This window comes from Condylura cristata, unplaced genomic scaffold (genome assembly GCF_000260355.1).
Source record: "Condylura cristata isolate star-nosed mole 26May11 unplaced genomic scaffold, ConCri1.0 scaffold00034, whole genome shotgun sequence".
Taxonomy (NCBI): domain Eukaryota; kingdom Metazoa; phylum Chordata; class Mammalia; order Eulipotyphla; family Talpidae; genus Condylura; species Condylura cristata.
In genome coordinates this window covers 6611050-6625555 of record NW_004567135.1, presented here as the reverse complement: position 1 = coordinate 6625555, position 14506 = coordinate 6611050, and positions in this window count along the sequence as shown.

Sequence of the window (14506 nt, the reverse complement as noted above, 5' to 3'; positions counted from 1 at the left end):
CAGCGCGGAGGCGGGGCCCGCGGCTCGGCTGCAACTGCGCTTTCGGAGCCGGCGCGTGGGCGCCTTCCACCCGCGAGCGGGGCTGCTGAGGCTCCCGCCAGGGGCAGCCGCTGGACAGAGGCGTGTCCGGCCACACGGAGCCGCGGCTGCACGTCCGGGGCTGGTGATCAGCTGTTGCTCGTGGAGACGAGGCCTCGCGAGGCACAGCTCCACCCCACGGTGTAGCCACCTGCAGGAGCGTGTCCTCCCGCCCCCAGAGCCTCGCCGTGGGATCGGCCACCGCTCCGGAGCACCCCACCCCGGGGAGGAACCTCGAAACAGCCTGTGCAGCCAGTCCGACCTCACCAGATGCCTGCTCAAGCCTAGCACCGCTTCGCCGCCTGTCTCCTAGCTGCAGCCTCGCTCTTAATCTCCACCGACCCAAAAGCACCCCCAGGCCACCCCCAGTCCTCACCGCAGCGCCCGAAGAGGACTTCCAGGCTGGTGGTGCTCTAGAGGGCAGAAGCTACATAGCCTGACAAGCCATCCTAATTTCTGCAAAATTCCAGAAACATTCTTGGGCCCCTCTAGGCTGACAACCAAGATAACCGGGCTTGTCTAACCAAGTCGCTGACCTAGAGAGAAAAGGCATGACCCCCTCCATCTTCTTTCTGCATGTAAAAGCTGCTGGGAGAAAGTTTTATTAGTTCGTTAAAAAAAAAAAAAAAGTATAAGAGGGAGGAAAAGAGAGTGAACTGCCCAAAGAAATAGATCCAAATTTACGGAGAAGTAAAGATGCCCCGGGGCCAAAGTCTGTCCAGGCTGGTTTCCATAGAGAGTTTCTCCTGGAGAGAAAAGAAAATGCGCACATCAGCTCTGTGACTCTCCACAGCACATTTGGGGGGTCCAGAAAGGCTTCGTGAAGCTCCTCCGGCTCCAGAACCCTCGCTTTGGGAACTCCTGCTGCAAGAAAAAATAAAACGGTGACAGTTGTGCTGGTCGCCCGGGCAGGTCTGCGTGGCCGGGCAGCCTTCCTGAGCTGTCGCGTACTTACTGGCTACTTACTTAGCTCACACTGTGGCTCTGCCTCCGGCTTCAGCTGCTTCTGCTTCATTGTGTAGAGTGGGTTTGACTTTCCCGGTGAGGGCTCCTGCGGCTTTATATGCAGCAAGTGCGCCTCCCTTGGTTAGATAAGCGCACTCTAGGCTGCTCTGGGCGGTGGTAAACTGGGCCCGCGGATTTTCAAGAGACACCACACCCTGCACAGCATAATCAAATTTCATCTTTGACCTAACATGAAAAGGGGCGCATTCTGTATCTGCCACTCCTATACATTAGTGAACAGTTAACTGAGCTTGAAAACTTTTCTTCTAAGATTTCATATCAGTCCCACTTGGCAGGAGCAGGAGGCAGGCCTTTGAGTGTCCTGGGAAGAAAGGGGTGGAGTGAAATGCATTGCTTTCCTTCTGTCAGCCCCGTGGAATGAAGCTGGTTAGGGCACTTGTAGCTGGGGTGTATTGCATTAGGACTCTGCTCCCCTGCCCTGAGACATGAGCTGAAACCAATTAACCTCAAGCCCGACAGTCCACAACTATTTTTCCACATAGGTACGTGCAGCATTGGTGCAATTATGGGTGAAAATGCTGCCTCGTCTCTTCCTTGAAATCTGAAGGATCCGCTGGCACTGTGGGACAATCAGTGACCCACAAGAGGGTGAAGCTAGAAAGCCCAAGTCTCCCGTCCCTGGTGGAAAGATAAGGAAGAAAAAAAAAACGAGGCTGCACAAAATAAACCCAGGGCAAGTCCAGAATTTCTCAATCTGGGAGGAGGGGAACTGAAAGAATGGGGAAACTGCTTCAGGCAAATCACTCAGTGGGCCAGCTGGAAGCACAGCTGGAAAGGACAGGTGATAGGGTTTCTTCGAATGAGAGAGAAAATAAGGGTAATGAAGTCATACCTGTCCAGGAGGGCTTCCAGAAAGGCGGGCTTCCAGAGGGCCTCCGTTCCTGGGAGAAACAGCCAGAGGATTAGGGAGGAGCTACTGGATCTGCCACCCTGGGCCCCACATGAAGATTTCTTTGTTTTAGTGCATCCTCCAAAGTGACCACCGAAAGGCCTATCGTTGTACTGGTTCTGTCTTCTTATCTTCTATCAGACGATTTTCCCAAGGCAAAGCTGCCTAGATTGGGTTAGGCAGCAATTTGTCCCTCGCTCACAAGAAAATGTAAGTACATGTGAAATCGTAATCTAGAGTGGAGGGAAAGAGCCCATCCATGTCTAAGAATTCCAAAATAGTGAGCTGCTACCCAGTACCCCAGTTTCCTTTACACAGAGAAACACTCCACTCTTGCTTTTAGGTCCCCACTTCTCACCTACAGAAACTGGCCACCTTAACTGAATTCTTATTTTATGTCAAACACCGTATTTACCTGTCACAAACTTGAATTCAGCCTCACTAATTTGTGAGGCAGGAACTTTTTACAATCTCCATTTTGCAAATTAGGAACCTGGGTCTCATAGGTTAAGTAATTTGCCTAAGAACACAATTATTCCTTTTAAAATAAGTTTTGGCTGTCAAGCAATGAAGAAGAATAATGAGAACATGTCTGGCTAGCTATCTATTTCCGAAGTTGAGCTTTATCCTAGACATGTTCCTCCCTGATTCTGCTAGAATCAAGAACTCCTCGCGTGGTAAGAGCACAAGCAGAGAGAGAGGAAAGGACCCCAGCTGTTTGGAGAGCTGCTGTTACTGGCATCCTGCCCCTTTCTGGGGCACCCCCATTCATGACTCTCACCCTGAGAGGAGGGGCTGGAGGTGACTTAGCCTTTGTCCTGCATCACAGCTTGATTTCTGTGCTTCTCCCTTCCTCCTCCACCTCCTCCCCTGGTGTGGATCCTGCCGGGTTCCTCGAGAACCCAGGGCCTCTGCCTCTGAGAGAGACTTCCCTTTTGGCTTCTTCCCGTGGCTTCAAGCTTTTTGCAAAAGTGATCTGCCCATTCTCGGGTTCCTTAAAGCTGACTTATTTTTCCACCTAGTGTGATCCATCCTGGAAATTACTTTCTTGTGGCTGTGTGTCATCTTCATTGGCCATCTACAGTCTGCGTGTTCATGTTTGGAAATGTTATATCACTTCCTTCACAACTCTTCCATCACACTGTGCATCTGGGTACTTACATTACACCCTCTCTGTCTTTCATTTCCTACTTTCCTTCCACCTAGTCCTTAATTGTAAGCATTCCTTAGGTTCAAGCCTCGGTTCTTTCAATTCTATACAACTTCTCTGCAATTCCAAAATAATAATTCTACAGAGACTCATTCAGTATCAGCATATTCATGGAACAGGTTGCAATAATGAAAAGAACAACCTTTTTTGTTTGTTTGTTTGTTTTGAAAAGAACAACCTTTTAAGGGTAAAATGGGCCTTTAGGGGCCCTCCTTGGTGGCACAGAAGGTTAAAGCACCAAAGCACCGCACTAAGAAGTTAAAGTCACTTCAGCGTGAGCTATCCCCGCCCTTCCCGGAGCTGACCCACACGGTGCTGCAGACCTCTCCTGTCTCACCTGCTGATCCTCTCAGCAGTGTACTTTGTTGATCTGCCTGTTCTGCTCCCCACTCTGTCTCTGGTGAAGCCTCTCACTCAACACACCTATGGCCTGTACCCCAGTTCTGTATGAATAAATAAATAATTCTTAAAAAAAAGGGGGGGGCCTGTATTCCAGAACTAGCCAGTTGGGAAACTGAAGATAAGTTATTAAATGTCTGTGTTTCCTCAACAACGCTGGCTTCAAGTATAAGGCAAGGAAAATAAAAGCAAAAATAAATTAATTAGCCTACACCAAACTAAAAAGCGTCTGTACCAAGGAAAAAAACTATCAATAAAACAAAAGACTCCCTCTATTGAATGGGAGAAAATATTTACACAACAGATATCTAGAAAGGAGCTAATATAAAAGATCTACAAAGAACTCAAACGATTCAATAAAGAGAACAAAGAACCAGGTCAACAAATGGGCAGAGGAGCTAAACAGACACTTCTCCCTGAAGACACACAATGGTCTACAGGCACATGAAAAAATGTTCATCACTTATCATCAGGGAAATGCAAATCAAAACCACAATAAGGCCCTCTCTAGTGGCGCAGCAGGTGAAAGCACGGCACTAAGAAGCTGAAGCCACTTCAGCATGAGCTTGATCCCCGCCCCCGAGGTGACCCACATGACGTGGCAGACCTGCTGCTCTTGACCCGCCCGCTGCCCCCCTCAGCAGTGTACTTCGTCAGTCGGCCTGTCCTGCTCCCCACCCTGTCTCTGGTGAATCCTCTCGCCACCCCTGCACCTCCGGCCTGTACCCCAGTTCTGTATGCACAAATAAATAAATCTTGAAGAAAAAAAAGAATTAGAGTCCTAGGAGACATAAAAAGCAACAAATACAACTAAGTTGTAGATTGTTTTATTCCTTCCCTCCAAATTTGCTTTAAATGTCACAGAGTTAGGGCCCTCCCTGGTGGCACAACGGGTTAAAATACAGCACTTCGAAGCTGCTTCAGCATGAGTTTGATCCCTGGCCAGGGAACTGACCCAGGTGGTGCGGCAGACCTCTCCTGACCCACCTGCTGCTCCCCTCAGCAGTGGACTTCATCAATCTGCTTGTTCTGCTCCCCACTCTGTCTCTGGTGAAACCTCTCACCCTCCCTGCACCTCTGGCCTATACGCCAGTTCTGTATGCACAAATAAATATATCTTTAAAATCATAAACACAATAAACTACCACCTCTAGTGTGAATGGCCCATGTTAAACAGAACAAAACAACAAATGAGCTGAAGATGAGGAGAAAAAGGACCCGGACACACTATTGTGGGAATGTAGACTGGCCCCTTTCTGGAAAACTGTGTAGTGATTTCTCAAAATATTAAAACTAGATCCACCACTTGATGCAGTAATTCCACTCCTTGGAATTTATCCAAAGAATGCAAAAACACTAAATCAAAAGGGTATATGAGTTCCTCTGTTCGTTTGCAGAACTGTTTACAATAGCCAAGTTTTGGAAACAACCTAATTGCCCAAAAACAGATGACTGGATTAAGACAGCATGGTCAGCTTACACAATGGAATACCATTCAACTGTTTAAAAAAAAAAAATGAACTGCCATTTGTGACAACATTCACTTCTGGTAAGGGAATTAAGCCAGAGAGAGAGAAAAACAAACATGGGGTGATTCTACTCATATACAGAATACAGAGAATGGCCCATACTGAAACCCACTGCTGAGGGGAGCAGTGGTGAGACAGGAGAGGTCTGCTGCGCCCTGTGGCTCAGCTCCCTGGCCAAGATGGAACCTTGCTGCAGTGGCTGTGTGTAGCTTGAAGGTGCTGAGAATTAACCCTTGTGCCACCAGAGAGGCCCCACAGTCAGAGTTTTTCTTTTCTTTTTTTTTTAAAGATTTATTTATTTATTCATACAGAACTGGAGTACAGGCCAGAGATGCGGAGGGTGAGAGGATTCACCAGAGAGAGTGGGGAGCAGAACAGGCAGATTTACGAAGTACACTGCTGAGGGGAGCAGCGGGCGGGTCAGGAGAGGTCTGCCACGCCATGTGGTCGCCTCCAGGGCAGGCGGAATGGAACTCATGAGGAAGCGGCTTTAGCTTCTCAGTGCTGTGCTTTAACCTGCTGGGCCACCAGGGAGGGCCCTCTTTTCTTTTTTTAAAGATTTATTTATTCATACAGAACTGGGGGACAGGACAGAGGTGCAGGGGCGGTGAGAGGTTTCACCACAGACAGAGCAGGGAACAGAACAGGCAGAGTGACGAAGTACAGGGAGCAGTGGGCAAGACAGGAGAAGTCTGCTGCACCATGTAGATCACCCCCTGGGCTGGGGATCGAACTCGCACCAAAGTAGCTGCCGCTAGCTTGCAGAGCTGCGTCCCAACCTGTTGTGCCACCAGAGAGGTCCCAGAATTTCTCAAAAATAAAGTAGAATGTGACAGAGAATGTGACAACTACTAAGGTTTCTTTCATAAGACTTTCTTTTAATATTGTGTGTACTGGGTTGATATAAAATATAATTCTTATTGTAGTATTTTAAAAAAGTAGAAAAATACCACTGTAATATGTATTATTTCAACTAGCTGATGACAAACTCCTTGATGAAAGAATCAGACCCGGCAAGTTCTAACCTTACAATCAGTAAGAACCCATCCCTGACTGAGCCCCATGTACCACAGGAAGCTGCTCCAGTAACTATAAGAAATAGTCACATCAGACAAGGTCCTATCTGTAAATATGGTTCTCTTTTATTGGGAGAGACAATATTAAATTCAGGAAGAAACTCTCCAAATGTTTAGGAACGCCAGACCGGGGCCTTGGACTTACAGCCAGAATGCTGAATGACATTGGATTAATTACTTGGCTTCTCTGACTTTCTATATAATTAAGTAAAAAAAAAAAAAAATCACATATACCCAGCTTCATGTATCTGTGTGAAAACGTATCTGCAAGATTATTTTGTAAACTATAAAAGAGTTCTAGAACTATCCCTGGTGGTACAATTGGTTAAAGTACAGCACTCTGAAGCTATCTGTAGCCACTGTAGCATGAGCTTGATTCCTGGCCAGGGAGCTGACCCACAGGGCGCAGCAGACCTCTCCTGTCTCCCTGCTGCTCCTCTCAGCATTGTATTTCAATACATCTGTCTGTTCTGCTCCTCACTCTCTCTCTGGTGAATCCTCTCACACACACACCCCCACCATACACACACACACACATCCAGTCTACACCTCAGTTCTTGTGTGCATAAATAAGTAAGTCTATTTTAAAATAAAAAGCAAGGTAAGGAGAAACAAGCATTTGAGATGGAAATAAGGACTATTTCAGAAGGGATGGCTTAAGGAAGACCTTGCTTGGTGATATTGACGCATATATCTGACCAAAGTAAGACAGCAAGTCAGGTGAACAGCAATCTGGAGAACTTTCATTTAGTGAGAACAGCAAGTAGAAAGACTCTAAGAGCACTATCAAGTGCTTCCCCCAGAGCGATAAATATACACTTATTAGCGCATACATTTCTGTGTGTGTGTGTGCACATATCAATGCTTTATTTCTGTACATTAAAGCAGTGACATTCATATGCAAAGCCCTTGAAGTTTTTCAAATACGGATTCACTTAAGTACAACATTTATGAATCTTGCTGATTGTGCAAATGTGCCTGGCCTGAGACTACCTTGAGGCAGAGGCTTCCTATTTCCCATCAAGTGAACCCAGGGGCAAGTCAGTGAATGGTGCATGCGGACCCCAGTGATGCTCAAGACTGATGGGTGTACTGCCAGAGCAGGGGGGGAGAATTCCCTCCAGGAGTTTCCTTACCTCTGTCCTCTGTCCTACTGCTGTAATTGCCGTGGACGTGCCTGGCAGCACAAGTGGCTCCGTAGGGTGGTTCCTGCTGATGCTGGGTAAAGGTCCCCTAATTTATAGCCAAGGACTAACTAACTAAAAATTCCTCTGATCTCAAGCTTCAGAAAGGGTTGTGTTGCCTGAAAGGAGAAAAGATTGGGGTGGAGCATGAATGTAGAGGGAAGAAGGGAGTGGGAGAAGTCAGAAGACAAGAGACCCACCCTCTCTAATTAACTGGTGGCAGTTTCTGTGAACTTGGAACCCCTACACCAGTCCTTACTGGCACTGGTCCTTCCCCAGCAATGCAGATGTGCCTTATTTCTAAATTCCACTCATTTCTGGCATGTGTGATGTTCATTCTTCACTGTCCACAGTCGCTATGTTGGACCTGTACTGAACCAAGCTAACGCCATTTTGTGCTAACCGCCTTTTCCTCTTCTGTGCTCTGCTGGCTGCTCGCTGCGATAGGAAATTTCCCAAATAACTTTGCTGTAGAAGGAAGAAAACTTGTAAAATTGATTAAATTGATTACCAGGACCATGATCGGGTCATATGACCTAGGGCCCACTGCAAGAATGTTATCTCTGTAACAAATGAGTTTCGTTTCCTTGCCTGCAGTGTGTAAAAACTGGTTTCTGTAACTGCTCGGGGCCACACTCTCCACAGGGTGTTGGTCCCTGCTGGCCGGTATTCTGAAGCCCAAATTAAATCTTGAATCTCTGTCTCCACGTGGCCTGACTGCTTTCTTCCAGTGACTCTAACAGCTAGATGGGTCTACCTGTTCTATTATCATGGATGTGTGCTTTGCTTATATTCTTTTCTTAGCCCACGTGCATTGTCTACTTCAGTTATGAGCAGCCACTGATACAGGCTTTGAGATGATGTAGAGGCTTTTAGATGCAGCAATTACATGTAGAAGCCAAGGCTGTTTCTTGGCATGTTAGTACTAACCGCCCTTTCTCACCAACTGGTTTCAGTTGGACTTGCCTTAAACCTTTCAGTTAGCTAGATGGTAGGAGATCTGGGGTCTAGTTTTGTTATTGAATTGTCTTAGATCACCTCTGTGACTAACATGCCAAGTCTCACAATCTTCGAGTGGAAGACAGAATAAGCTTTCAGAGCTCCCAGGAAGGAGAGCGACCACAGCAACAAAGTGGACATGAGAGACCTTTAAAAATAAGAGACTGTCGAGGTCCACATTTCCTTTTTTCCAGGGCCAGCCCTCTCAGACACCTTTTGTTTTCTGCCCATCAACATAATTCTACTGCCAGGATCCTCAGGTTCTTCATGTGAAGGATGAAGAACCATCCCGGGGTCCTCCCTGGTGGTGCAACAGGTTAAAGCACCAAATTATGAAGCTCTGAAGCCACTGCAGTGCTAACCCTGGCCAAGGAGCTGACCCACGTGGTGCAGCAGACATTTCTGTTCCCGCCACTTGCTCCCCTCAGCTGTGTATTTCAATGGATTCACCTGCTCCTCTCCCCACTCTGTCTCTGGTGAATCCTCTCACCTCCTGTACCTCTGGCCTACACCCCAGTTCTTGTATGCATAAATAGATAAATAAATCTTAAAAAAAGTTATTACCCCATAGAGAATGTTACTTGTGTCAAATTCAAATAGATTCTCCTGTTTATGTTTAACCTCATGCCTTTGTTTATCTTCACATTTGCAACCATGATACCTATTTATTCTCACCTTCTCCCTGAGTCTGTTTTTTTTACTCCAGTCTTTATTGGGGCTCCATCTGATTGGGGTGACAATCAGATGTGTGACTGTCACCCTGGAATTTCTCTTCACAGCTGGGAATTGTCACTTATTCAGGCCCTGGATCTTCTTTGTTTTATGGAATATTACCCTGTTTTCTTAAAATACATTTTAATTTCATTTAAGGTAAACTTCTGAGTCCTTGCATGTTTGAAAATGTCTTTCTTATATCCTCATGACGGATTATTTGAATAAAAATCATTTTCTCTGGAATTTAAAGGTCTTGCTCCATTGCTTCTCCACATTCTATGAACTCATGAGAAGCCTAACATCTATGATTCTCATTCCCTTGCAGACAATCTTGACAACTTTTTAGTTCCTTTATCTTCAGAAGTAGAACATTTTCCCAGAACACATGTAAACCCTGGATGCAGAATGAATCTTTGAGACTAAAGACTGGATCCACTATCTACCAAATTACCCATTGCACTTCTCTGATAAGTCCCCCTCTTCTTTTCATGGAATTCTTATTTAAATATAAAATGTCTTGGAATAACCCTTTGACTCTTGTTTTTGTTTTTTTCTTTCACGTTTCAGTCTCCTTGTAGTGTATTCTGGGAGGTTTCTTTATATTTGTTGTCTAATTTTGGCAATCAAATTTTCATTTCCAAGAGTTTTTTCTTATTATATGATATTGTCTCATACAGTTGTGTTTTAATTATTTTATCAGTGCAGTACCATTTAAAGAAGCTAATCATTTGGGCAAAGCAATCATACATTCAAGAACATTTCCTTTCAATCAAATCCGCCTCCCCTACTGACGTAGCTTGTACATTGACGTTTGTCTTAATCACACCTTTGCTTTAAAAATTGTGTTAATCACCTATGTACATATTCTTAAACATTGATTAGTTTTGCCTGTTTTGAACTTTATAAATGGATTTACACTGCATGCTTTTCTTTGTGAATTGTCTCTTTTGATTTTTGAATTGTTATTCATCAATAGCTTTTATTCTCTGATCTTTGTAGCTGACAATTTATATATTTAACCAAAACATTACCATTTTAATGATTCCTCAAATGGGAAACGGGATAAATGTGTATTTCGTCTGTCATCTTAAACTGAATGAGATTTCTTTGCCCTTTACAATCCCTGAACTCCTTTGGCCTTTTCCCCTACACTCTTTCAATTAATTTCAGAAATCTCTTTTATTATTAGCATCTCCTAGTTTTTCTAAGTATTTTGTTTTGTTAAGTCAGCCGCAATGCAAATGTGCAGTATATTTGTCTTTGTCATTCTGACTTCCATTGAAATCTGTCCATTTTGCTGTAAGTGGCAACATTTTGTCTGTCTAGCCTCAAGGTTGAATAGTGTCCCAATGTGTGAATATACTACATCTCCTTGTGCTAATCCTCTATTAGCAGACACTTAGGTTGTTTCCATGTTCAGTTACTATAAATAACTGCAATAGATATTGGAGAACATAAAAGAGTTTTGGGGTTGATGCTTCTTTGGATAGATACCCAAGAGTGAGTTTGCTGGATTATCTGGTATTTTCATTTTTAGTTTTTCAATGTATCTATGTCTATCCATGGGTGTTTTAAGCTATAGTAAATAGTGCTGCTATGAACTTAGTGGTTCCTAAACTTTTTTGCATTTGTGTTTTCATATTCATTGGGTAAATACTTAGAAGTGTTCTTGTCAGATCACATGATAGTTCCTTTTCTTTTTTTTTTTTGAGAAATCTCCATACCATTTCTGTAGCAGTAGCACCAACACATTACAGTGGCTAAGTGTATTTTTTCCCTCAACATCCTCATCATAATTTGTTTCCAACCATTTTTATATGGGCCATTCTCAAAAGGGTGAGGTGATATCTCACTGTGGTTTTGATTTGCATTTCTCTGATAAGTGATCTTGAGCAGTTTTCCATAACCTTATAGGTCTTCTGTATGTTTTCTTTGAAGAATTATCTACTTTGGCTTTTTGTCCATTTTTAACTTGTTTTGTTATTGAATTGTTCGGGTTCTTTTATGTATTTTGGAAGTTAACCCCTTGCTGCATGTATGATGTACAAATATTTTTTCCTGTTCTGTTGACTGCTTTTTGATTTTTGTGATACTTTATTTCTTGATATAACAGCCTTTAAGTTTGACAAACCCCATTTTGTTTATTTTTGCTTTTGTTTCTCTTGGAGTTGTGTCACCAAATACATCTTTATGGCTGATGTCCAGAAGTGCATCTCCTGAACTTTCTTTGATGTATTTTATGACTTCAGACTTTATATCCAGTTTTATTATTCAATCCATTTTGAATTAATTTTTGTATATTGAGTTAGTGCCATTTGTTACAGATTCTGTCCTTTATTCAGTGTATGGTCACGGCTCCTTCGTCAAAGATTAACTGTCCCTATTTCTGGGCTCTATGTGTTCCATTGGCCCGTGTGTCTGTTTCTGTTCCAATGCCATATTGTTTTGACCACTATTACTACTACCCTGTAGTATGTTTTGAAAGCAGGGACTGTGATACCACCATTGTTCTCTTTTTCCTCTCAGAACTGCTTTGTCAATTCAGGTTATTTTTCTGTTTCCACACAAGTTTTATAATTGTTTTTTCCATTTCCTTGAAGAATGTTATCGGGATTTTGGTAGCTATTGCTCTGAATCAGTAAGTTGTTTTAGGTAACATAGCTAACTCAACAGTGTTTATTCTTCCCAACCATGAACACAAAGTATCTTTTCATTTCTTTTGTGTTTGATTTCCTTTGGCAGTGCCTTTTAAGTTTTCAGTATTTAGATTCTTCATCTCCTTTAAGTTTATTCCAGCTAGCTCATCCTCTATGATACAATTAGAATTGAAACTATTTTCTTAATTTCTTCTAATTCATTGTGTTTTAAAATGCAACCAAATTTTGTAAATTGATTTTTTAATTAAATCACTTTCCTATGTTGTTATAATTTCTAGAAGTTTTTGGGAGAGTCATAGATTTTCTGTGTATGTTATCATGCCATCTGCCAATGGTGGTAGTTCCACTTACTATTTTTCAAGTTGTATTTTTTTAATGCCTTTTTCTTATCTAATTTCTCTGGCTAGGATTTCCAAAACTATGTTGAACAGAAGGGGTGAGCATGGACATACTTATCTTATTCCTAATCTTAAGAGAAATGTTTTCACCACGGAGTATGATATTGACTGTGGATTTTTGAGGTATTTTGCATTTAGTTCATCAGGAATAACAGTCTATAGTTTTCTTTTATTGTGTGCTGTCCTTGCTTGGTTTGGGAATCAAGATAATGTTGACCTCATAAAATATGTTTGGGAGTTTTTGTAGTCTCTTATAATCCTTTCGTGTTTTCTTGTAGTGTCTGTTGTAGCTTTGCCTCTTTTTCATTTCTGATTCTTTTTATGTTGATTTTCTCTTAGTGAGCCTAGCTAAAGGTTTATCAATATTGTTTAATCTTTTAAGGAATAAGTTCTTATTTTTATCTCTTTATATCAGTTTGGCTTGTTTCTGTTTAGCTCTTCTAATTTTTGTTATTTCCTGCCTTCTAATGTTTTTTTTCACTCACTATTTTTTCAGTTCTTTTGGATGTAAAATTAGATTATTTGAGCTTTTCTTGTTTACTGATGTGGGTCCATATTACTATGAACTTCCTTTTTTTTTTTAAAGATTTATTTATTTATGCATATAGAACTGGGGTACAGGCCAGAGATACGGTGGTGAGAGGATTCACCAGAGACAGAGGGGAGCAGAACAGGCAGATCGACCAAGTACACTGCTGAGGGCAGCAGTGGGTGGGCCAGGAGAGGTCTGCTGTGCCATGTGGCCACCTCCGGGGCAGGCGGGAATCGGGAATCGAACTCATGCGGAAGTGGCTTCAGCCTCTTAGTGCTGTGCCTTAATCCGCTGCGCCACCAGGGAGGGCCTGAACTTCCTTCTTAATACAGCTTTTAGTACACCCCATAGGATCTAGCAACTTGTCTTCATTTTTTTGTTGATTTCCAGATCATTTCTATTTCTACTTTGAATTCTTCATTAGCTCATGAGTTATTCAATTCAAAAGCATTTTGAGTTATTCAAAAGCATGTGCAGCATTTAGTCTGCACATTTGGAGTTACTCCATATTTCTTTTTGTGGTAAGTTCTAACTTCATGCCGTTTTGATCAGAAAAGAAGTCTGATATAATTTCAAATTTGATATTCTGATATTTTTGAGACATTTTTTTGTCCCAGCATATGATCTAAACTAAACAAGTTCCGTGTGCACTTGAGTAGAATATGTATTCATTTTTTTGGAGGAAGGCTTTGTAGATGTCTACTAAGTCTATCTGATCCATAGATTCATTTAAGGTCCTTACTTCCTTTTTCTCTTTATCTGGATGATCTAGCCCATTGATATAAGTGATGTCTTCAGATCTCCTGCTGTAATTATGTCGCTATCAATGTGTTGGTTTATTTCTGTTTACAGGTGAACAGGTGACTGGCAACTCCTGGAGACACAGTGCATGTCTGAGTCCTTCCCAGTTTAAGGTGTTAATTCACTTATTAAATTTGCATGGAGCATTTGTAATGGGCAGTCACGGCACCGTGTTGGGGTCGCACAGGGCTTGCGGTGGTGACAAAGCCAAGAAGGTGATCGCTTTCAGCCTAACCAGGAAAGACGCGAAAGTGGCTGGTGGTAATGTTACAGGGCACCCCAATGTGAATTGGGTTGCCTGTCTGTGGGTCTTCACCCGTGCGCTTACGACTCAATCATATTATGAACACACTCAAAAGGTTAAATAATGGATTGATTTATAAGGAGAAAGATAAAGGAATAACCCAGGGAAAGAGGGAGAGAAACACAGGTTACCTAGGATGTCCTACCAGTTCTGCTGACTTGGACTCCACCGGCACGCTGAAAACCGATGGAGCGCCAAAACGATCAGCTGCGAACCACCAGGTCGCTCCCAGAGCGGACATGTCCAGTTTTATCCCAACCTGGCTGCTCAGCTCCGCCCTCACATCCCTGCGTGCTTCTTCTTGGTACTGATGGGGTTTGTTGTTCCAGCATCTGGAGTAGGGGCTGGGTCCATGAAACCTGTACCTGTTACAGTAAGTGCCGCATAAAACACGGGCAGGGACGCGGTGCAGGACGCTCAGAAAAGTTCCACTTAAGCTGAGATCCAGGGTCCTCCCTGGTGGCGGGAGGAGTAAAAGCGCAGGGTGTGACCCACAGGCCGCGACAGACCTCTCCGGACCCGCCCGCTGCTCCCCTCAGCACTATCTCAGTGGATCTGACTGCTGTGCACCCCACTCTGTCTCAGCCCTCCCACCCAGTCGTCCCTCCCCCGCGAATTTCTGGCCTGTACCCCAGTTCTCCCATGCATACATGCATAAATACATCTCAAAAACAAGAGACCCGGCTTCCTCAGGAGGCGCCTAAGGAACC